Here is a 23,110-nt window from a genome sequence, read left to right as displayed (position 1 = left end):
TCACTGACAGAAAAAAAGATGGAGAGTGCTATAATGTAGCTCTACATTTTTTTTCTTCTTTAAATGGGTGCAGTTTCTGTATTTGCTAACAGAACCACAGTGTGCAGGACAAGAGGCAGAACGTCACTCACCAGCAGCTTTTTCACCTCAATGCCTCCAACACGGCGAGGCTGCCTCACCTGCAAGGGCTAAAGAGAGGGTGAAGCCTCTAAAGCTGTTGCTGGGTTTGGCAGAGAGGTGCTCCTGTCACTTTATACTTTTCAAATTAACCTTTGTACCTTTATACATTTCAAAATAACAATGCTAGAATATGTGTGTGGATACATACTCCAGAATTAGGCCTCAATTTATGTATAATAACTTGAAATTTCTGCAAGAGGTATTGACTGTATGCACGTAGCCTGAGGGCTTGTCACGGTAAAGCTTGTCTTCAAGCAGGGAAAAGAGCACAATGGTCTGAGGTGGTGGGTTTTGTGTAGCTTCATCTGTGTTAGGTGAGGTCTAACTGGGCTGAGGTTAGGTTTGGGTCACTGCAGAAATGGTGGTTTTGCCCCTGCAGTGGGTGCAGGGGGCGAGGGGAGCACAGGCTGCCCCAGCCAGCTCCCACCATGGGCTGCTGCCCAGCCCTCCCTGTGGAGCAGAGCCAGCAGAGCCCCACAGGCGGTGGGTGTGAGGGGAAAAGTGTGAGCAACAGCCCTGATAGCACCCAACAGAGAAAAACTGGTGTGAGAAAGGTATTTTAGTCTTTGTTTCTCACCATCAAACCCTTCTAATTAGCACTAAATTAATTTTCTCTGTGTTGAGTCTGTTGCGCCTGTGATGGCAATTGGTGAGTGATCTCCCTGGCTTTATCTCATACCATGAGCTTTTCTGTCTCATTTGCCCCCTACCCTGTTGAGGGGAAAAGTGAGGGAGTGGCATTGGGTGACAAGTGGCCAGCTGGGGTCACCCACCACAGCTACCTAGACGTGAGGCTCTAAAATGTTCTGATACTGCATCAAAATGTCCATGGTTTCTGCTCACAGCACAAAGCGTGTTTGGAGTTTATGACTTCATTCACAGTAAGACAGGAGGAAAATGAGTGCAACTGGGAAACCTTCATGCTACAGAGCAGCCCTGGGCTGAGGGAGCACGGAGGGAGCTCTGCCAGGCAGTGCAGGTGCAGTGTGCTCAGAGCAGGGATCTGTCACAGGGCTGCAGTCCCGGGGGAATTGCTGTGCTGGGACCTGGGGCTGCTCTGGGAGAGGTCAAAGCACGGGTGTGTGGGAACAGCACTCTCAGACAAGCGTTTAACAGCAGAGCTCGCCTTTGGTGGTTTGAAATGCAGTCAGGGACTCCCAGAGGTAAAAGCAAATGCTCTTGCATCTGATGGGCCACATTTATGTGCACTAACGACGTATCTTTGTGAACTGGTGCTGAGGGAGGCTTGTGAGATGTGGTAATGGTTTCCTCCAGCCCTCTTCCCTTCTTGGTCCAACCGAGTGCATTCATCACCCTCCAGTGCAATACCCCAATACAGAAGCTGAGAGGTGACTTTAATCACAAGGATGAAATTCACCCTTGTGCAACACCCAAGTGGAATTTGAGACCTTTCTTCACCATGCTGAACTTAGCCCTGGAGGAATAACAACTTCACAGATGATGCCAAACTTCTTTGCTTTTTCTCAGACCGTACAGTTTTTCTAGGAAAGCAACATGCTTAGAAATGGAGGAATGAAAACAGCGATCTATGAGCATGGCTATTGCATTAGGAAATAGTTAGTAGTGTTGCTATTTACATGAAATACAACTTCCTGATGGTTCAATAACATAACCCCATAGCTAATTAATAAATATTTTGAAGATTATTACGATGTTGTCACTTACAGGCTTCTAACAGCTCCCTAGGGATAGGACAGCTAGTTAGATCAGCAGATCTTCCTCAATTAGGCCCCAGTTTTACATCAGTATTAAAGCTTCTGTGTTGTACATATTAAATATTAATTTTGATCCATGTAAGGGGTAAATGCCTAGTCTGCCTGTACTTCCTGTTGATTTGCATGGGAAAATGGTAAGGATTAGAGAGAAATCTTGTAGAAACACTTACCATTTACCATTCACACAAGCATCGCAAACGTCTTAATTTGTTTTCTTGATAGATAAACTTGATTTAAATTTTCAGTATAGAACCTTGAATCATATAAAAAAAGCCGAGTTATTATATCTTTACATATTTTAGTGAAATTATTGTCAGTAGGCAGAAAATATTATCACCTATATTGAATATGTTACTCTTTTAAAATAATGTTAGTTTTTAGAAAAGAAGTGGAGTGGTAAGATACATGGTGTTAAAAGTCAGCAGATTGTAGAAATACCTTTTATTTCAGTAATGCAAGCCTTTTCCTGTTCCTCTATTTAAAATGGTTGAATTAGATTAGTAATGTTCCTCAAAGGATACTTAAACTAATCAGGAAAGAGCTTCTGTCCTCCCAAAAGGACATGATGGGGTTGTCCTGTCTGCCATGTATTATTTGCATTAGCAAAAAAAGCTTCTAGTACTACTTAATGAGAAAGGATAATGGAATCATATATATAATGGTCAAAGCCTGAGTAAGAGCTGATGCCCTCTGAAACAAGTTCTGAGTATGTCCTTTGGGAAGCATTTCCTGCACAGATATTTTTATTAAATGTATGGAAAATGTAGCAGGCAATACCATTTCCAGCATTAACAAGTTCACATGCACTTGTCATGTAGTAAAGGCAAAATCCTGAGACCCATGGCATCTATAGCCTACAGCTTGTACCAGTTTCATTAAAGGCTAGATCTGATCTCCTTGTATATCATAAATCATGGCATTCCACTTGGTTGCAGCAACATGAGTTTTAATAGGTTTCTTTCACTGAAACAAGTTGCTAAGCCATACCCGATCCAATTTACTAGTGAATGCACCACTCCTCCTTACAGTTTCTAATGGTTAATTTAAGAAAAAGAGAGCTGTATTTGTAACTCTAATTTGCTTTGTTTCAGCTTCTAGCAACTAGATCTTATTATCCCTTTCTTCTTGGTATTGAAGAACCTCTTTGTAACAAGTATTTTCTCAGTTATGGGCACCGATCTTCTTTTGCGTAAAGTTAACAGATACGGCTCTTGGAATACCGGAGGCCTAAACACCTTCTCTCCAGTCCCCAAAACATTTCTCTGGTTCTCTTTTGTGACTCTTGGTGAGTTAGGGTTTCTTAACAATTTATTGCTTCCTCATCTTTAAGGAAAAAAAAAAATCAAATTCTTCATATATATCTGAGACTGCCCCTGTGCAGAAAGTGCTCTGATGACAAATACAGTTGTGAAGTTTGTCCAAAACCATACTGCTGCTCTCACTTTGTGATTTGCAGTAGCTGCAAGCCAAGATTTCCTCTACAGTTTGTCCTTCAGCCCTTCAGGGATAAGGGCTGGGTGAAATACAGCACACTTTTCCCCCCACCAAGCTTTGTTTCCTAGGCCAATATGTGACACTTCATTTTCATTGCTTTGCAAATGTCACATGCATCTGTTTCTTTGTGTAGCAAATCTCAAGATTTACATAAATAAATAGCTTTCAGCACTCTTGAAGCCACAACAATGTACAAACATGTTTGAAATTGGTGAACTAAAAATTATATTTGACTGCCTGCTGTGAATAAAGATTCAAGAGGCTGAAAATTTTATTAATGATTTCAGTGTAACATCGTCATGCTGCGATGATTAGGATGACAGGTTAACCTTGTATACATAAGTTTTGGTCCCTTATTTTCCATATGAGCTTATCCTGGAGGAGTTTGAACCAACCTGCAGGGCCTTCATCCATCTGCAAAAATGGTGGAGAGCCAAGGTGTCCTGTGAGCAGGAAATTGTGAGATCTCCCAGACTCCTCCAATGGTTTATTTTCATACAGGCATTACTAAATATACTTGATTCTTACTCAAACCTGGTGATTTTATTTGGTAGTATAAATACATCTTCGTATTTGTACATGGAGAAAAAGGTTCTAGAAACTATCCATGTAAAAATACAATATCATTACCATTAAAGTTTTCTTACCGGGGGAAATATCCACTGCTAATCGGATCCTGGCATGTGTCTGTTTTCCTCCTGCCTTTCCAGCGTCTATCTATTGCTTTTTTTATCTGTTCCTTACACAGTTAATTTAAAAGATGATACCTTTAATGGTGCTCAGAAGGCACCTGTCACATATGGGACACTACAAGGTGTAACATAATGATGATAATCAGCCCCAGAACAGAGTTGATGTGATAGTAAATGTGAGACCTGTAGATTCCCACTTCCTCTAAAACCTGTCAGTTATCTTTAAGCAGAAGAGCTGAACTGTAAAAAGAGCATAAAAAGAGCTTCATGTGATAGCTGCAAAATGAAAATAATTGGTTGGCTATTAAAAAGTATAGGTGTCCAATATCCTAATTATTTCAAGGATATGGGGGAAAAAAAAAGAATAAAACCTGTTTACAAGTCCACTTTAGCAAGATTCTTACTTAGACTCATAGCTCTTTATCAGTGCCATATATATGTAAACACATGCAAATGTGACCCATATTATGATTTTGCTGGTAATTATTTTCAGTTATTACTTAATTATACATAGCCATTTACTTAAGCACTTTGTAAAAATAAGATCTTTGAAAAAGCTGGAAAGGTTTCAAAAGGAATAAATATATTGTTCTGCAAGTTCAGCCTTCACCGTAATGTGCAAACAATTGGATTAAAAGCAGTGGGTATCACAGGTCAACTGCACTCACTAATCTCTGCCTCAGCAAAAGAGATTGACTTTGTTACTAGCTGGCTGCAGTAAGAATAGTAAATTACTCCACAGTCTTTATATTTATTCAGTTCACAGCTTGATCACTATTGTTTCACCTTTCCTCTGAAAATCAATAATGCTCTTTGCTTTGTCCAGGAAATAGAAATTGCTCATGGAATCTCCTCACTATTTGTTTTAAGTGAATGAGCAATACAGCTTATGCCCACTGGTTCCTGAAATGAAGCACTGTCATAACATAAATATTTCTATTGAAAATTGAGGGCGGGGGGGGAGGGAAGAGGGATTTTTGTTTGGGGTTTTTTGGTTGTTTTTTTAGACAGCCTCTGACAGACGATTATGCTGCTTTATGCATTACGGTTTCTGTACTTTGTTATCTCTGAAGACTGCCATAATGTAACTTTGCAGGTAGAACTGCAGGCAGGCATCTTGTGAAGGATGAGCCTCCTGGGATACTGATTGCATTACCATGCTAAACAAAATTGCTGTAACAAAAATGTTTAGCCAAATCTCTGTAGAAAAGGGTAACATTCATTCAAATGCATTTTCAAAGGCAGTCTTCTGAAACGGAAGAAGTACCTAAATATGCCTTTGGAGTAACTACATATGTAGATGTAAGATGAAAAATAAGTGTTTGTTGACATACTGTTTCACTTTCAAGCTATAGAGTTTTAATTTTATGAAGAATGAACATGATGTCTTAAATACGTATTCACACCAATGTGTCTTTGTGCCAAAAAGACAAGTCTATGTCTAGAACCAGGTTTGGAAGGATAGATTTGGAGAAAAAATTGGGTGTATAGTGAAGAACTGCTGTGCTGAGGCTGTGGCACTGAGTGTTTCTGTGGAAGGTACATGGAGATGTGGGCATACCCTTCTGGGAACGAGTACCCCTTCTCTATTGACTTCACTGGTTTGGGCTCATGTCTTACAAAAGCAAAAGGCTGCCTCAAAAATGAGCTACAGACAGGTCTGCAACACCAAGTGGTGTAGCTGGTAGTACATCCTGTTGTAGCAAATCACTAGATAAAAATAAGTTTAAATTCGCTGCTTTGATTGTGGGTGTTTCTTCTCTAGCTGCTAACCTAATAACTTCTGAGTTATAATTTAATGTGATTATCATCATCTGGTTATGTGAGCTGACTGTCTTGTAAAGAGAGAGAAATGGTTTTAGTTTAGAAGTATTCTAGCTCACAAAATGGGGTTTGGAAGGTGCTGAATCCTTGTCTGAGTGCATATTTCAGATCCTGTTAAAAGCAAAACATGCTGCTATTAAACAGTGAAATCAAAGGGGTTTGATAGTCCTTTGTAAATCAATGGCAAGAAAAATGAAAGTGCAAAAAATTGCTGGTAATTTAAAACAGAGTTTCCAAAGCTATGTCACACATACAGTTGCATTTAAATGAGTATGTTCTACACATGCAATTAAGTTGGTTGGGGTGCAGCTAATGAAATACAAGCATTGCTTTTCATATACATCCTCCCGAGCATTCAGACTTTAATATATTATTGTGCTTAAGGCATGGTCTTGAAATATGGGAGTGGTGTTATTGTCTGTTAGTCTCAAACATAGGAAAGCATAATATCGCAGTAATATGTTAAAGACATCTTAAATCAGATGTGATAAAAGAATAGCTTTTCCATTAGCTATTATTTTAAATTATAAATTGTAGCATATCACTTTTACAAAATAACCAAGTAATAACCATTCATTAATCTGTCATGTGTCATTATATTGGGGTGTTTGTGCTTTTTGATTAAAAGTACCTTTTCAGGAATTTTCCTTTGTGTAGAGGTTTCTCTGCCGTGATATTTTAGTGTACTTCCATCATTCTGACTGATTGGCCTGGTAGTGACATTAAATTCATGCATGTGGTAGTGAGAAGGTGTGAAGTTTGCATCCTTTTGGAACAGAGGATGTTCCTATTGCTAGGTAGCAGTAACAGTGAAAGAAGCTGCATATTTTAGAAAGGGCTAATTTTTGGAGAACTGGGGACAGTTACATTTTGGAAAAGACTACTAATATTTGAATGGAAAAGACCACAGGCTATATTTAAATTGTTTTAAGAATGATGTGGGACATATCATGCTATTGTACATACTTAGGCTGTGATTCCTACACTTTCTCAGGGATCACGAATAACTCCAGCCTAATAACAGAATGCTCAAGGAGAGAGCTATGCTTGGATGACAGAGGCAGACCTGCACATTCCTCTGTTCTGTGGTCCTGAGCTTCTCTCCTGCAGAGTGTAGGAGTGCTGAGGCAGGAAAGAGCTGCTGTGTGAAATCCTGTACCTCACCCAATATTTTGTCTTTCTGGGTGAGTCCAGATATTCCTGCTTAATGTCTGTCTCTGAAAGCCACCTCCTGTTCCCTGGGGCAGTGATAACCACAGCCATAAAGGGAAATGGGGGACTTAGTGCTCTCTGGGTGGGAAGGAAAAGTAATCTATAAAATGTTTCCATGGTAGTGGTTTTCTATCTCTCTTCCAGACCTTCAGAATATTCCAGTTTAGTAATACTTATTATCTGCTTCTACTTCTTCGTTTCCCAACTAATGTGCATTAAAAATGTTCCCTTATCCACCTGGGCTCAGTGGAGCTTTATATACCATATGTATTTCTGTTAAAGGCTGAACCTATTTTTATATTACTTCAGGTTTTCAATTAACCTTGCTTCCATGTATTTCACAGCATTAAAAGCAGTTTAGTGTTAAACAGAACTCACATCTCCTCACACCTCCTCTCCTTCCCTCATAAAACATTAAAATGCAGCTTTTCTATACTGTCTGAAACCTTGTGATAGCTGAGTTACATAACCAACTCAATATTGGTTTTACATTATTTTGAGGAAATAACACCAGTAGTAGCTTTCCAGTGTTTTACTCCACTCTTAGATGTACTAGCATATGTTGCTACACTGAGCCTTATTCATTCTTAATGAAGTATGAAAATCAATTTTTACTCAAGATAGATAGATAGACTGATAGATGGATGGATGGATGGATGCACCTTTCTGATGTATGCATATACATCAAAAGAAAAAAATGTATAATTATTATTTTGGAAAATTCTGTTAAATTCAGTGCATTTACATGGAAATAGATAAGGAGTAAATTCATGAAGGAGAGGAAAAATGGTGAGAAATCTCATTCTAAGTTGTTATATTTGGTGCTACTGGATTTCTTCTGTTGTGTCACGAAAATAGTTTGCACAGACTAATCTAATGATGTGTAAATTAATGAGTATTTTATCATAATCTATTCCGGAAAGGTAAGGTGTAAAATTAAGCATTGGGTTCCAAGAGGATTTTTAAGGCATTACTAGTTTAACCATTAATCTATCCTTCTTATCTCTAAATTTTTGAAACTGTTTTGAAAGTGTCAGTCCTTGCTTGAGATTAATGTTCCTCTTGCTAAGGTCTTTCTCTTTGTTGTACTCAATACCATCTGTGACATACTACTCAGCAAGCTGAAGTCATGGGTACCATCACAGATCCTTGTGATTTACACTACAAATTTCTTTTTTAGTGAATCATCAATTCTGTCCTCTCAGCTGGTTGTTTCCCTCTGAATGTGCATTTGGATGTCACTTGAGAATGTCTTTCTTAAAGCTTTCTCACCTCAATTTTTGACCATTTTTTCCATTGTCACTCTTTTAGTCTCTACACCTGACTTTGCCAAAACAGTATAAAATTTCATCTGAATCCTTAATATCCTTAATGTGAAAATACCTTCATTTAAAAAAAAGAATCTATTTTCAGTATCTTACAGTAGTTTACTTTCACTAAGCTTTCTGGACCAGAAGTGCCCCTATTATCCCCAGGTCCTCTTTACTTCCCAGGACTATAAATTTGCCTTATAGAAAACATAGCATTAGCTTTCTCAGACATTGTATCATCCATTTTTCTGACAATATTTTGAGGGGCTCGCTGCTAGCTCTGCTCAAAACTCTGTGCTGAAAACCATCTGCATTGCCAGAAATGTGATAGACATCTTTCTAGCCTTAGAATGGACTTGACCATTAAACAAATGGAAATTTGAACCCAAATCACCAACTCTCCATGTCCTCACACTGAAATACATCCTGTGAATATGAAATGTTTCATATGTTTTTCCTCGAAGTACATATCATAGTCTTTTTATGAGATAAAAAGCATAGTGGAACAAATACGCCCATATCTTTCAACCAGTTCAGGTGTTTGGGCTGAATAAACCAGGTATTCAGAGACCTTTTGTGGATCTGCGATCATTTTTTAGGTGCTGGAACTTCATGGTGTATTAAATTCACCCACTTGTCAGGTTCTATTCACCTGTGACAGACACATGAAAGTTTTAAATAAAGACCCACTTACAACTTGGTCTAGCAAGGATGGAAAGTGCCCAGCAACTTCTTTATTGTCTCTCCTCCCTTGGTCTCCTTGCACAAAAGCAAGTGATGTTCTTAAATTGATTGAGTTCAGGATCTGCCTTCTCTCTGAATCTCTCCAAGCTGCCAAGACCACTGTTCCTGTAGATACTTTTTCTGCTTGCTGCTTTGTGCAACAAGGTATTTCTAGCAGCGAAACCCTGTGACCAAGCTGACTCCCTCCATGGCAGAGCCACTCTTTTTTCTCAATTGAATCAGATGCCTACCTACTGTAATTGAAATCTTCACCACAGCTCTAATCTCCTCTTCACCGCCTTTGACTCATTCCTCAAAGCCTCTTCTCCCACCAAAATTTCTTTTTCTGAGAAGGATCTTGACAATTTCTTCCCAGTGAGAACTGATAAACATATGATCTTCATAACTGTTCCGTTCACTGGCTGCTCTGTTTCTAGTCCTCTAGCCTGTCACAAGTTATAAAGTTTGCCAACTGCTGTCCTCTGCTCGCCCTCTTTATGCATTTCCCTGTCTGATCTCTTTTTCCTCCAATCTGTCACTCTCTTCTTTCTCTTTTCTTACAAATTTTCAAACTTGCCTTAGCCTTCCACTTATTCAAAATATCCCAGGGTTTACCCAACCTGTTCTTCTAAGAGGCTCTCATCCCTGAATGCATAGAGCATGCTACAGTCATTTCCATCTAATTCCCACTTTTTGTAGTAAATGAGAACTGCTCACACCAGTCTGTAGTAGCTTTCTCCAGTCTAATCAGACTGAGTACCTCACCTTTGACCCTGTAAACTGATCAGCTGTTTTGACTTCAATAATCATACTGCAACACTCTCCTCTTTTGGCTTCCATAACACTACCCTTTCCTCCATGTGTTCATTGGTGAATTTACCTTCTCAGTTGTAGGAGGTTACAGTGAAGCCAAAGATTAACTTACACAACTCAAATAATGATGTTAGAAAAGTCATTTTCTTAGTTTCTTCTCTCTTTTGGCCATATTGTTTACTGACCATTTTTCTCAGCTGACTCTCCCTTTTCTCTTTTCAGCACCTCATTTGTCCTTTCTCTGCGCTGATTTCCTCCTCAACTCTTGTTTTCAAGGCAGCACCTTTGTGCTTTCTCTGGAACACTTCAGGTACTTCTACAAAGCTGGGTCTTCAAATCTCTCCTCAAACTGTGCCTTTACCAGATTCCCTACAGAAAGTACTGCTTGTCATAATGGCTATTATCTCCTATTTTTTCCCTCTTACTTCATACTGACCTATTGCCTTTTGTCCTCAATCCACTGCACAAACTCTGAGATGTTTTCACTGTGCATTTAGCAAGGGCTAATGCTGTGCAGTCCTGCTCCGTGAGTAGAACTCAGAGGTGCTGTGGTAAACAGCAACAGAGGGAGCAGTAAAGGCCAGGAGCAGTTGAAGTCATGGCTATATCCCTGCAAAATGGGCCTGGCACACTATTATAACAGTTAATATTTTTGGCAAAAACACAGATATGGAAACTATGTTCATGTCCAGATATGCACAGAGAGCTGCCAAGACAGAGTAGTATACACTGTAACATATGCTGTTTTCATATGTAGGAAGAGATGCAAGTCCTTACCTTGGAAAAAGTGAATTGCTGAATATACTCTGGGATCAGCAGCTATGGTTCTGGGGTGCCTAACCAGCTAAGTCATTCCCTCCAGCATCCTTTCTTTGTAATCCCCCTCCAAAGATATTAAAAATACAGAAACCTTGGCCAGGTTGTGGTTGATCTAATTTATAAAACAGTTTCTGGATATTAAAAGCTAGGGCAATGCACTTGTAGCTTTTAAATTGTGTTAAATATACTGTAAACTCCCTGAAAGAACCTTTCATTGAAGATTATTGTATGAAGATTTGAAGATTAAAGTGTCTAGATTAAAGATTAATGTGAAGTGCACTGGGATATTGTTTGATGTATAAGGAGCTATATAGTATATTTATCATGCACTTTTCAAAACTGCCTGGGGGAATTAGACACCCAGCTCCTTACATGTCTTTGAAAATCTCACTCTAAGGAATTTGTTGTTATGTAGTGAAAATGGTAATATTTTCTTTGGGAGCTTGAGTAAAGGAGAAAAGGAGAGATGTGGAGACCCTCTGTATTCATCCAGGGCTTGATGTTGGTTCCTTACAGTTTGTTTATTGTTTTGAATTTGCTCCGTTATTTTAGAGACAACTTGGATTTGAGTGCTACAAGATCATAAAACTGGTCTGACCCAAGAACATTGCTCCACCTGCCTATGTATTTCTTGTCATCAATCCCATTTCTTCCTTGCTCACACTTCAAGACAGTTTTCATGTTCTTCTAAACAGAAGTGATTTAAACAGTATATAAAATAACCATGCAAACATTAATGAAGCAAATATATACATGTACATATCTCTGTTTACAGTGCAATATGCAAATTTATGTAAAAATAATTATGTTACACATGTATTTTTAAAAAAATAATCCTCTTGCTGGAGTTTTACTCAGTCTATTTTTTGTCAAGAAATAGCAATACTTTAATGATAGAAATGGTCCACATATGGTAGAAATTACAAGTTTGCTTGTTCCTGAAGTGCTGCAATACAAATAAGCTGTTAAATGCCAGCTTTGAATGTTATTTTTCAGATGTTAACAGAGATAGTCCTGTACTAAAACTATTAGGAGGCAAATTTATTTGAACTTCAAAACCCCTTTGATCTGAAAGGAAAATGAACTGCGTATGAGTTGTACGCTTCGTTAATTTAGGGTTGGCCAATTGCGAGAATTTTTGTTTATTTGCTTTTTTCCGGAAGGCGTCATTCTATTGAAGTTTATTAAAACTAATAATGCAATACACTGTTGTGTTTTTCTGGTAGAAACTGTTGGATTGCTTTCATGAAAGGACAGTTTTTCTATAGAAAGTACCCTGTGAGAATCAGTATTCAGGTTCACAGACACTTGAAAAGTCAATGTGCAGGTGTGTTGCATTCAGAGCTATTGTAGTGGTCTTATCATTAAACCTGCAGTAGGCATTTATAAAGTAAGCCTTTCACGGGTACTGGGTAAGTGTGATTAAAAATAATCATCTGTCTGATGAATATTTTCCTCTGACTCTTGGCAGGATAACCCAGCTGAAATTGTGCCAGAGTTTACAGGAACACTGATGCCAGCAATTTAAGGATCTTCACATTCAGTCTCAGTGGTAAGTTCTAAAGATGCCATAGTAAACCACGTCAGAATATTACTGGTTTCTGTTATGTTACTCTAAAATTGAATCTCTGTGAAAAAACAAAGCACTTCCCCTTGACCGATACAATGATAGAGAGATAATAAGAACATATATTGATCTGTGAGAGGCTGAGCTCAGGAGCTCAGGAGCTCAGGACACAAGTTCTGAGCTGTTTTCGTCAGACTAAAATCAAAAGGTCTTTTTTATTGTCCTCTCTACTAATGTAACTGCTCTCAGAAGGTTTGACACTGTACATTTTGGAGAATGTAACCATTGGGCAGACTCCAAAGTAAAATGCACAAAAAGGAAATCCAGTGACTGCTTCTTGCTGAAAACAAAGCAATAAGTTGTAAAATTACAAATTATTTTCCCTTCTAATGCTCTCTTAATGAAACTAGTCTGATTGCACAAACCTTGAGTCAGATTTTCAAATACTGCTGTCGAGAGATTTGTAAGGAAATGTAATCTATCTGCATCTTGAAGCACAGAAGTCCTGATGCAGAGATGATTTCCCAGCTTTTGTAAAAGAGAAAAGAAGGAGGGAGTAATTGAATTCTGCTGTATTTTTGCATCATTTGGACTAGACCTTCTATGGTAGCTGGGTAGAGTGGAATAGTTCTTTAACTGGAACTCATGTTGGTGTGTAAGTGCTCAGCTTTTTCAGGAAGAAAGGCCTAACTTTAGATTATATTATTTGTGATAATGTGTGGTCAAAATTATTCTTCCTGTTATGCCATTTTCCTCATGGAGTGTTTTGGGGCCTGGGGAGGCAGGAGGCATGGGGAGGCACCCTGCTGCATGTGGCACTCCTGCACTCAGCAGTGACTGATGGCCACTGCTGGAGGCAGCACTTGGCCAGCCCTTGGACTCACCCTGCTCTGTGGTGCTCATGCTGCTTTTAGATCACTGGATACAGATGTCAAGTGCCATCACATCTAAGTCCTTACAGTTACAGGCTATTGAAGTATATATTTTTTTAAATTAGATTACACTGCAAAATCTAGGGCTTTTCTGACATGGAAACATTCCTCTAGCAATTTATTATCATTAACCAAATAGTTCAATAAAATCTTTGCTTCAGTTTAAAGATGTATTCAACAACAATAGCATTCCTATTCAGTCATGCTCTATTCATACAAAAAATGAGCATAATGCTGTGTTATCATGAATCCTCAAGACAGATTACATTTCATTATTGCTGGGTGACTTTTATAATGTAGGAATGTGTTTCTAATAAAGGACAGTATCTCCCTCAGAGCATACTGTTCTAGCAATGTTCTTTATTAGAAATAAAAGAATACAGCATTCATATCATGTTACTTGATCACATAACCAGTGTGCAGAACAACAAATTACCAAGGCGGTTTTGTGAGGAAATAACATGATCCGAACAACACTATTCTTAACTTTTCAAGTTGTTATTTGACATTACTAAAAACTCTAAGCACAGTGACTTAGAGAGTTGACAGTCAATTCTATTCTGACAGACAGAATTCATGAAAGCCAGAAGTGACTGGACTATACTAGATCTTTTTCCCTTGAAAAAAAAGCCAGACAGTAATGACCTAGCAAAGGAAAACAAGAGAGCTGCATTTGTTGTCTCTTAGCTGAGGCAAATGAAAATCCATTATAAGTCATCTGAGGCCTGGCCTGTGACAAAACTCCCATTCACTTCAGCAAGAGCCACTTGGGTAATGGACATTTAAGCACTAAAATATATAACTGGGTTAGATAAAGTCCTTTAGCATGTAGGAGAAAAAATTGGCCAAGAGAGAAAGACATGTAGGGAGAAAGAAAGAGAAACTTCCATATTCATGTTATCAGTAAATACATAGCATATGCCTTAGAAGGAGTAATGACCTTCAGGGCATACAGATGACCAGCTCTCTTGTTTAACTGTTATGGAGTTTAAAAATAGTTCTGTATTCTGTGCAATTAAAGAGAAATGTGTATATGGACGTGTGTAAAAATGAGGAAAAAAGAAAGTGTTACGTCTTCCTGCATTTCTTTATTTGGCCATCCCTTCACACTTCATTTCAGCCTTTATTTGGGTTTTGTGTTCATACTTTATTATATTTTCTTGAGGCAAGAAAGATTTTCAATGAGGAGTTGATGAATGTCCATATTAAATTGGATCCCTTTTTTAATTAAGTTCATCTAAATTTAATTTTGCAATTTTACTTCAGTAAACTCATCTGACTCCAGATGTTGAATGTGATTTTTCTATTCCTTCTCTCACATAATTTTTACCTGTAAAAGATTTATGACTTAGAGAGGCATTTCTGAACACTTTTGAGTATTTTCAGCATGTGTTTCATGAATGGCTGGTACACATCACCAATTAGCATCCAAAAATACCACTCTGTACCCAGGCCTTCTTTCAATAGGGTGTTATGTATGTTACTTGAACTTTAAACAAATAATCAGCTTTTTAAAAAAACATTACCAAAGCATTTAAAATTATAAAGTGATATGGAATTCTACAAATATTTTAAAAGTTAAACGGAAGTTTTCAGAAGCTACAGAATTCCTTAAGAAAAACTGTAACTAATACTTACTTTGATTATAGGAAATTCCAAATAATTTGGGAGGCAGAGTTGGTCCCCTTTCTTCCATTACAACTGTAGTGGTGAATTGTTTGAAGCTGTCAGCATGTTATTTGAACTTTGTAAACATGGGAAACATATACTGAAGTGCCCATTGGTCTTAAAGATTTAAGATTTAATAATTTTTTAATATGTAATCATTTCTGTAACAAGAGCAATGACATTGTAGATTTTACTGTCACTGCATACTTTTCATATTCTGTCATGGCTTCTGGATCAGTGTGAATGGCTCTAATTTTAAGAATTACCCAGAATCCACTCCTTAAATCTGGACATATCGAATAACTTTGTAAGTGACACATACAGCATTGTATCATGAAGGCTCTGGTTCTCATCAAAGAAACAGATACCCCAATTGAACTTTCAGATAATATTAAAAAAGAATAGTCCAATTGTAAACAAAAGGATGGTTGTGTTCTTTTTTTTCCTTCCAAATGAAATCACTTTCCTTGAGATGTTTTGCTGGTGTAAGCCTCTAGATAGATTTGAAATATTTGTCCCTGCAGTCAGTAAATCAAATTTTGAACATTTGTGTCAGTTCAAGGCTCATGGGATGCAAACAGGTGTGGGTGTGATTGGCAATGTGCTGCTCCAGGATTGTTTGGAGATTTCTTCAGAGCAAATGGAGTTACCAGAACTGAACATCAGCAATGCTAATATGAATCAACTTCTCTATTTTCTCCTTTTATATTCCTCCAAGTCTCCATAATAGAACTTGGCACTGACTAAAGGATTTGAGGAGGTGTTGTTATTCCTGTAGTCCGTGTGTTAGGAAAGGGAGGGAGTGAGTGACCAGCTGAGAGATGTCAGTGGCAAGGCAGGCTGTAGAGCTGTGTCTCTAATAATTTTTCATAGGCAATGGAGGAAGTCAGTTTCAGGGAACTTCCTCAGTCAGAGCAAGACCATAAGCTCTGGAAATTGGGCTCTTCTTTTGTGCTCAAATCATGTCTTTCTGGTGAAAAAAAATGACCTTCTAGTGAAAATCTTACTTCTGTGAGAGTTAGACTTCAACATCTTTCTCATAATGCATTTTACTGCCTTTATCTTAATTCATCTGTGTTTCCTAAAAGGACTTTTCACCATTCATCAATAGCAGGTGTGATTTGCTCATTTTTCTAGCAAAAGAAAGAAGTGTAAGAATCCTCCACTGGGTGAAATGTTTCTGAGATTTAAAGGCTTCCTGTGTGTCTGGATGGGACCCAAAGAAGGAACCACTTAGAAATTACAAAATGACACATTTTATGTTATTGTTAAATTGTCGAGATTTTCTATATATTTGCTGAAATTGTAACCATACAGGGTGTTTTCAAAGACACTAGAGAAGGGGATGTTAAACCTCCATGGTTTTAAGAATTCCTAATGACTGCCTGCCAATACGGCTGAATCCCGCAGGGTAATGGGGGGAATGCCTACCATGTAAATATAAAGGGGGTTATTTAGGAGACCCAGTGAGCTGTGAATTATTGCCTAGGTTGTCACAAAAAAAAAAAAAAAGGGAAAATGAGTTGTGAAGAGGAAAGAACGTGTACTGAGTTCTGAATAGCTTTGTAAGACTTTTTCTGAGATAGATGAGGAAACTTATATACACCCTCTGCAAAAAGAGATATCTGTTCTGTCAGATTGCAGTTGCATCAGCCACCCAGATTACTGTGAAAAACCCATTAAAGAAACAAAACTGGGTTATTTTTATGCCTGAAAAATGCACAGATCACAAGAAAATAATATTAGTGCAATAACTGAGTTTAAGATCTTTGTGGATCTTGTTTCTGGTGAAGTCAGTGGGAATGTTTCCACTGCATTTGGTAGGACTTGCTCTAGGCCCTTGGAGGTTAAAGAGTTAAGAACTGGATTGACAGGAGAGGTAGTAGGGGCCACATTCCAAGCCTGGTTGTGTTGTGCAGCCTTAGCACAAAATAATTGAAATTATAAATTTGGAAATACTTCTAAAAAAATTCACTTAATGTGCTGAAGCTCATAATCTGTATCCCAAATGGATAGTCTGAAAATCTATACTGTGCGCTTGTGTAAGAGCACATATACACAAACATTTAATTTTTTTAATGGGAAGAATTTAATCTAAATTGTGAAAATCATCTTTCTGTTCACTTCAGGCACTTCATCACAATTGAGGCAAAAAAACCTAGGGTAGTAAGACCTCAACAGAACATTGTATTTATTATATGAAGCTCATAAAATCTCTGTATTTTTTGTTCCATTATATTGTAACAGGAACTTATTTCCTCTCAGTATTATATCTCTTTAAATGGAGCCTGTGGGTTTATAAGTATGGTGACAGAGCATATGAAATGAAAGAAACTTATGTCGGCTGCATTAAGTTTTTACAGCTAGTTACTTTAAGCAGATCTGGCTACGAATAATGTCTTGGTTTTCAAAATTCAAGCTTTTTAAAATTTTTTTAAATCCCACTTTCAGTAAGAATAAATAAAATTTATACAAACAGAGACTGAATAAAAGGGGAAAGACTAAGACCACAGAACTGCTAAGGAAAGAGTATTTCTCAAGGAGTTGATCTTTTTCAAGAGAAAGAAGTTTGAGATTTTATTACTGAAAATGAACAGCTGAAATTAACAGAAAAAGTAAATGGTTTTTTATCTACGTCTGAGGGTGGAGTAGAATTCTTCAGATCTCTCAGTAATTGTTGTTAAGAACTTTCCCTCCTGAGCTGAGTGGTTCTAAATTAAATGATTTGTTTTTCAATATGAATAAGATTTTCTTATCAGTTAGCTTACATATAATCAACTTAAACACACTTTTAGAAAGAGATGAACCATGTCAGTGTAATTCACAGGATGAGAAATGAATACGTGATGAACTTCATTCTTCTACAATAAAAAATAATGCATTATTTTGTCATTTATTCCTGGTGGTTCTGTTCAGTAGTGGTTATGGTGTGGGTTCTTTTTACACAGAGAACGTTCACCATCAAATATATAAACATACTGACACTTCACATACCATAAGTCCATCAGTAGTGAAACATTCCCAAATATGTTGAAGATTGTACCGATAGAACTGTTTAAGAACACCAGAAAGTAATTAAAGGTGACAAATTAGCCAAAAAAGAATATTTGGTTTTGAACAAAAGCATTGGTATTCAAATGTGAAATATGCACATATATTTGAACCGTTGCCTTATTTTTCTTAGGTTTCACCTGGCAAAGGTAAATGTTATACTGTAGCCTGAAAGTAAACCCAGGCTCCAGAGAGAGGGGAGGTATTTATGGGAGTAAGACAAAGTGAGGTAGTGCAGAAGATTTGGCATTAAACTTGAGTTTAATTTCCTCCAAATAGACTGTAAGGTGACAGCATAAACCCCATAAGAGATCTTGGAAGGGTCTGTAGGCAACTGTTTGGGTTCCTTCCATGAAATGAGGATTAGTCCTTAACTGTTAAACAAAATATATATATATATGGTGTTTGGGAAAGAGTATAATATAAAGGCAGCTCAATAAGAAGTCTTACAAGACACTGGTGCTTTGTGAGTATATGTTACATGTGCAGGTAGGATCTCTTCAAAAACAATTCCCCCTTTTTGCCAAGGTCTGAGCTGATGGCTCACTGGATTTCCATTCAATAGAGTGATGGGATAATACTGTGTTCCATAAAAACTGCATCATTCTTCATTCATGAGAATTAATAGTACCCAGTACAATAAATTCATTTTTAGTTTCTTTATTTTTTTCTTACTAAATGTTTGTAGTCAAAGTGCAAACAATAAGTAGTAATTTAAAACAAACAAACAAACCCCAAAGAAACAAACAAACAAAAAGCCCCCACAAAAACCCTACTGGTCCTTCAATTGTATCTGTTACATGCTAGTGCAGAATTACTAATGAGAACATGTTTAGGTATAAATAAATCTTTTATCCTCATTATAACTCCACTGTGTTCCTACAGTGAAGTCATCCACATAGAGCTGATTATGGGTTGAAAGCCTGAATAGCCTCTTTTATTTATAATAAATATTGCATAGTAATGTTAACAATGTCATTGTGCAATGTCTCAATAGAGGATTATGACTTCATGTAATGTTAGCTTGATGTCTCTCCTCTCCTGTAATGGAGTCAATTTTCCTTACAAAGGAGATGAGAATCACTTATTCAGAAATCTCGTAACAAATATTCTATGTAGGTACTGTGCTAACCCAATATTAAGGTGGCACAATGAAGCACAAAGACAGGAAACACAGAGTTGAGGTTCACTGCTTAATCTTAATTTAACCCTGTTGGGTGCACTGAAATGCACTTTAGAGTTAGAAATCTCTGTTTCTCCCCAAATATTTGAAATGTGAATTACTAGATGTAATTGAAATTTGAAATGAAATGTGAATTTTAGGTATAATTCCACAAACAGGTGTATGGAATATTCCTAAAATTTGCATGACTGTAAATAACACAATCATAAACCTGATTTTGTGGCACACAGCTCATGCAAACAGAGGATGAGATGTATTTATACTAATGAGCAAAGAGTAAGGCAATCTTCCGTCAGCTACCAGAGACAAATGGCACGTTGGGGAATAGGGACTCATCTCAGGCAGCACTTAGGCACATGCTTAACCTCAATTATGGCATCAACGGGACTTCAGAGTAATCTTCAACACTGTGGAGAAAAAGGAACTCGTGCTTTGGTGTTAAAACTCATATTTATATAATAAAGCAAAATATTAAGTAAACTACAGCACAGTCATTTGATGCATGAATATAGATATTGTGTAATATTAACATAATATTATTGGATGCTTAGCTCCTGAATGCCTTCAAAATAATTTATCTGAATTCTCATGAGGGAAGTTCAGGCTAAGATGAAAAGCATAAATCCACCTAACAGCTAACAAATAATTCACATTAACTGAGGACATGAGCAGAATGCAGGATTTTATGATAACTAAAGGGCAGAATATCACAGCTCTTGTGAAAATACCAGCTCATATTAGTGCAAGTTTGCAACTTAACATAAACAATAAAATGAAACAAGAGTTAGCCTGAAACAGAATTCAAGTTAAAACTGAACCCTTTTTAGTGGAATAGGACACTTCTGGTAGGAAACAATTTCAGAACCAATTCTATCATCCCAGTTGTTCACATCTGTACAAAAAAATAGATGTCACATTGCATAGACCACTGCAGGTACTGAAAATACACAGATATTTCTTTCAGAGAAAAGAATGTTTGATATTTGAGAGACTTATTTCTCACTTAAACTAAACTCATGTCTGAATTTTCATTAGAATATCACCTCTAACTGCAGTGTAATCCTGCCTGATGTGTCTGGAGATATTGCAACATGTTAATATTTCTAGCTATGTTTTTCAAGAGCTATTATTTTAATTATTTATTTTAGGGACTGCTGGCTAGATTGTCTTCTTTCTGCCAGTATAAATTTGGAGGTATTCCACCCATGTCAGAAGCCAGCTTCACATTTACACCAATGTGTCTATAAAGGATTAAGCCTTTGCCCTCTGGTCTGTTTTTGAAGTTTAATTGCATACTCATAATTTTATTTTGAGTTTTCTTTTATTTTCATATTAGTGTGTGCTAATTAGGAATAATTTTACACTACAAAATAATGTGAATTGTGGTGGAATGAACAGAAGAGACAATATGTGCATGATACCCTGTGGCTGGAAGAGGTGATGAGCTCCTGTGTGCACAAAGGAAATTGGTTAGGAATTACCTGATATTTTTGCCTGTAGTCACTGGAGTGACAAGAGCATAGGATTGAAATGAGTGTGAAAGGAGAGGAGCAGTGAACAGATGCAGTTTCAGCTTGTTGACAAGGTAACATTTCAGGGGAGATGTGCAATGCTTTTGGTGCTCTGGTAGCACAGATGTGTTTACCGGTGGAATTCGTTACCTCTGTGATGTTAGCTCAGCTAAAAAAAAAATTGGACTTTTTTCAATTAACTCCAGAAAGACAGGCCTTTGACTTCGTGCAGAGCTCTCAGTAGGATCCATGGAGTCTTAAAAATTTCTATTACCTCTGACTCAATTTTGTGCCACTTTACTCCAGTGGGGACTGTTCACCTGGTCACAGTCAAGGATCCCAGTGTTCGATCCCAGTGCTTCGGGACTCTGCCCTCATTGCAGGAGGGCTCAGGCACTATGGTGTTGGAATTTTGGCATGGGGTAAATAACCCAGACAAATGTAAGGCTTCCAATTATCAGACATTTTCACAACATAAAAAATTCCAAAGGGATTTTCCTTCAAACTTTACAAAAACCTACTGAAATCATGTAACAGCCCAGCACAAAAGCTGCAGGTTTTCAGAATTTCAAACGAGTAAAAACTGTGATTTTTGCTGAGACCATATTTCCAGTTTATGGGATGCATTTCCAACTGGACTTCCACCAGGGCCAAACCCTCCCTCTCAGTGAGGGAATTCCTCATTTCTGCAGGTTCCCTCTGGCTGCGTTGGTGGACAAGCAAGGGGGAGCCTCCATGAAAAGGACTTGAGCTCTGCCCCACTGCTGGAGGCCACTTGAGGATGGCCAGGGCAGGAAACTTCTCCCCTCTCCCACCCAGGGGTGATGCTGGGCAGGCATTACAGCCTCTGCAGTGAGAGCCACACATCAAAGGAGCCCTTTTAAACAGATAATTAACTTCATGTTCAATTATATGTCCAAAAATTGCCAGAAAATTGATGTTCCAAAAAATAAAAAAGAAAAATTAGTTCAAATTTTTGAGCTGCTCTCACCATACTCATTAGGAAAATCCTCCAAAAAATTAAATAAGCCTCTACTTACATAAATAAAGAAGCCATTTTTAGATTCCAGTTCAACATGCAGAGAAATTTGGCAAATCTAATGTTTTCAAATCAATTTGGTATGTGTTGTGAGAATAATGTCAGTGGAAAGGTTGCTTTTTAGGTTTTTTTTCTTTAAAAATGTAAAGGAGAAAGAAGAAAGTTGGCTTTGATAAACAGCAAAGCAGTGCTTTAAATAGCTAGAGCAGTGATAAGGCAAAGAGCTTCTAAATAAATGAGGCGTGAAAGTTTTTTTTTTTTAAACTCCAAATGAAAGTTGTGTATTCATCAGAAGAGCTTTAAATTTTGTGGAACAGGACAGCAATATATTTTACAGGTTCGAGCAAGGAAGGAGAGAGTCTTGCCATAATGGAATATGTACAACATCTCTGCAAAAAGACAAATAAAAATATCTAAAGTGCTTTCACCTTGACCAAAGAAATTCTATAACGTAGAAGTAATTTTGATTTTGCCACAATAAAAGAGCATTGGAATCTGGAGATTGATAAAACTGTTCTGTTGGCTGGGAAGTTTGCCTTTCAACTGTGTTTGATGTGATATTCGGTTCATTTTGCCAAAATGTTTTATGCCAAGTATTGCTATTAAATCTTTTATATTGCAGAGATTTTTGTCAACAGACACACAAGGATTGGGTTTTAAGTGGAGTTAATCATTGAACTCAGAGAAGAGAAACACTGGGGGAGTTCTTCTCTTGTACAAATAAACCACCATGCAAGCTTCAGCCATTTCTATAATTATTACCCTGTTTTCAGAGTAGTGCAGGCAAAATACAAAATCTGGTTCTCCCTCTGATCTCTATTCATATATAAGTCTTGTAGAACCTATTAGAAGAAACAGATAATTAAAATTGAAAAAGCCGTGTATTTGCTGCAGCTGCTGCTGTATTGAATCTTTTGAAGTCTACTTTAAGCAATTATATCTGAGCACTTCTTTTGGAAGCTTAAGAAATAACATAGAACTTTCTAAGATATCGTTGGTTTTTGACTCTTTCAATTCTCTGTAAATACTATATAGCATTATAATGAGAGATTAAATGTTAATTCATTTAGTCTTTAAAAAACAAATTTTAAAAGGAAAAAGGATTTCCATAGAATAAAGTAGTGCCCTGCCTTTTTCCCTGTACCCTGTACCCTCCAGCATGTCCAAAACAGTCACCTTTTTAAATAGTATTTTTAAATGGTGTTTGTGGTTTCATTTTACCATATGATTTACTTTGTAAATTTGCACATCTCTTAAACGGTAAATATATGTTGCATCTCTTAAAAGGTAAATATATATTGCAGAGGTGTGGTTCACTGTTTTTGTTGTTACTGTGCACTCAGGTGTGTGTAGTCC

At 37.4% G+C, this 23,110-nt stretch overlaps 1 protein-coding gene across 4 annotated transcripts in view; it reads left to right on the top strand.

Moving 5' to 3' along the window:
• SEMA6D (semaphorin 6D) overlaps positions 1 to 23,110 on the top strand; it is a 246,991-nt gene that overhangs the window by 103,425 nt on the left and 120,456 nt on the right. For all 4 annotated transcript variants that reach the window (XM_085070612.1, XM_085070611.1, XM_085070615.1 and 1 more), the window contains one exon: positions 12,275 to 12,355. The gene's annotated coding sequence lies outside the window, so the exon portion shown is untranslated. The remainder of the gene's footprint in view (positions 1 to 12,274; positions 12,356 to 23,110) is intronic.

The sequence above is a fragment of the Lichenostomus cassidix genome, chromosome 10 (assembly GCF_008360975.1).
Source record: "Lichenostomus cassidix isolate B80296 chromosome 10, HeHo_3.0, whole genome shotgun sequence".
Classification (NCBI taxonomy): domain Eukaryota; kingdom Metazoa; phylum Chordata; class Aves; order Passeriformes; family Meliphagidae; genus Lichenostomus; species Lichenostomus cassidix.
This window is presented reverse-complemented; position numbering and strand designations above follow the sequence as displayed.